General features: G+C 42.4%; 1 pseudogene; it reads right to left on the bottom strand.

Moving 5' to 3' along the window:
* Positions 1 to 530: 530 nt before the first annotated feature.
* Positions 531 to 1,386, bottom strand: LOC145710766 (acetyl-coenzyme A transporter 1 pseudogene; annotated as a pseudogene).
* Between the last annotated feature and the right edge of the window lie 1,137 nt (positions 1,387 to 2,523).

Raw genomic sequence — 2,523 nt, 5'->3', positions numbered from 1 at the left:
AAGATTGTCTATGATTACAAATAGGAAATCTTTATTGTAAATAAATCATATGCATCAACCACAAAAATTCTGGTTCAAAAAGATAAGCGAAACTCTGGTCAAAGAAGATTACGGAATTCGGTTCAAAGATATTGTCTCATTTTTTTTATTTGTTTAAAGATGACAGAAAGATATGAATAAAAGTAAGACCTCTTTTCTTTTGTTGTTTTTCCTGTTCGTTTTCGAGCATCATTTTATAAAAAATAAATACAGTTTTTTTCGTGCTTCGATCCAATCATTTTGTCAATTTACCAATTGGCGACCAGGTGCCAATTGGACTCCCATTTTCCAATTGGAAGGGCTGTCCAATTGGACAGACCCTGATTTTCCCGCCTTTTTTCCAACCAATTTACCAATCCAATCCAATTGAATTGGAAACCAATTGGATTCCAATCCAATTGTGCAGCCCTGACCCAAGTAGGAACTGAGCAGGGCAAGAGTAGAACGAGAAAGTCCCCTTTCGATGAGTTTGAGCATGCTTGCTTCGCCAGCTACCGCCGAGCCGATTTGCAAGTGAACCACAGCAGAATGAGCGTTCTAACTGAGTGGAGCTTAAAGATGGCCAGCATCGTCTTGTAAGTCTCTTTCAAAGGTGGCGGTTTCAAGGACTCGTCGTCCTTTTCCGACTTGAGCGCGGCAATCAACACAGTTAGAATGATAAAACAGGCTCCCCAAAACGCGAAGTAACCGGCAGTCGTGACGAGAGGAAGAGGAGAGCTTTGAAAGTGGTTAAATTAAGACTGATAAAAAGGGCTGGTTGCAAGGGGAAGTAAAATCAATTGTAGCCTACCTGTTTTCCGCTGAGCGAAGGCATTTGTTAACAAAATCGGCGTCAGAAAGAGCCATGAAAAATCCGTACCCGAAGAAAGCGCCTAGTGTTTGTCCAGCAGCGTTGCAGTTCGCCGCAGCGCCGGCGTTTTTGCGAGAACGAAGGGTCAGCGCCCACCCGTCTACGACGATGTCTTGGGTGGCGACGAGAAAGTTGAGAATGAAGAAACAAACCGCCAGTGGAACGACCTGCTTGTTTTCCATAACAGAATCGATTCTTGCAGAGAGGAAGAGGAGAAAAGTGCCGATCAGGAGCTGGACTGGAAAAAGCCAGGATTTGCGCCGCCCAATGCGGTAAAAATAAACCGAATCGACCAAGCCTGCCCAGAGAAATTTGAAAGAAAAGGGATAACCCGCAAAGGTGAAAACGGCTTGCTGCGCATAGGTCACGCCCGCCTTTTGCAGGAGAAGGGGGATAGACGCGCCGAGACCTAAAGGAACGCCCTGGAGAAAGTAGAGCAGGAGCAAGAAGCAAACTGCGTATAAATCATTTCGAATAAGGCCCGACTTTGGCAACATTTTTTGTCGCAAACTCATTTTCTTGTTTTAAATCACATTCTGTGGATGAAAAAGAATCAATTTTTGAGGCAAGTATATATAATATATTGAAAATTTCGTGCATGTTCGGCAGTACAGTAAATAAAGGAATGTGGCCAAGTACAGTGAGTGTTAGAGAGAACAGAGAAGAATGAAGAAGTTGGGAGTTTAGAATGATAGTTCCGAGCGATATCGGACTTAAATTAAAATTGAAAAGCATTAGAAAACATTAACTGAACAATAAAGCTACTACAGAAGTTGCCTGGATAACTACAGTGAGAACCCATTTTAAGGCCGGCCCTTTTAAGGCCACTTTTTCGGAAAATCACCAAAATCTGTCATCCACAAAAATCCATTTTAAGGCCACTTTCTTTCAACTTCTATTCAATATCTGAAAGTTGCAATGTCACTTGAAAAAACTTATATTATTCGGTTGAGCCTAAATTCGTCAAACTCGTCAGACTCGTCAGATCATTTGACAAGTCTAACGAGTTTGACGAATTCAGGTTTTTAGAATTTCGTGACGGTGTTTCCTTACACCGACCATATCCTTACACCGACCAAATCCTTACACCGACCAATTCCTTACACCGACCCAATTCTGAAAATGGTCGGTGTAAGGATTTTGGTCGGTGTAAGGATTTGGTCGGTGTAAGGAAATTTGCGACAAAATATTTTCAAAGACGAAAACTGAAAGAGTGGTCACAGAAAAAGTTTTTAGTCGACCCCCACCAAGCGGAAATTTTCGGAGAATTTTTTTTTCTATTTATTATGGAGAGTTGGGGTAATTTATTTAAGGCGGGTCTGAAGACCGAAAATCGCAATAATGCTGAAAAAGGCCGTTTCAAGACTCAAACCTCCGCATTTAGAGCATCTTTGTGAGGGTGTAGGGGTGGTATGCGGTCATGTGGGTACCATACCCACATTCGACTCTCTCTTCGAACGTGGGTACCGGTACCCACGTTCAGCATTCTCGGCTAACGTGGGTACCAAGCTTTTCGAAAATAAATCAGCTCTAGAAATGAGAAAACTGCAAAAATGTGGCTTGACCAAGGCATGAGTTTTCTTATAATCCATCCGCGGAGCGGACACTCCTCCATTTGTTTTTGTTCATCTGTC

This window comes from Oikopleura dioica, chromosome YSR, assembly GCF_907165135.1.
Source record: "Oikopleura dioica chromosome YSR, OKI2018_I68_1.0, whole genome shotgun sequence".
Lineage (NCBI taxonomy): Eukaryota > Metazoa > Chordata > Appendicularia > Copelata > Oikopleuridae > Oikopleura > Oikopleura dioica.
The sequence above is the reverse complement of the archived record's forward strand: the minus strand, read 5'-3'. Positions and strand labels throughout refer to the sequence as shown.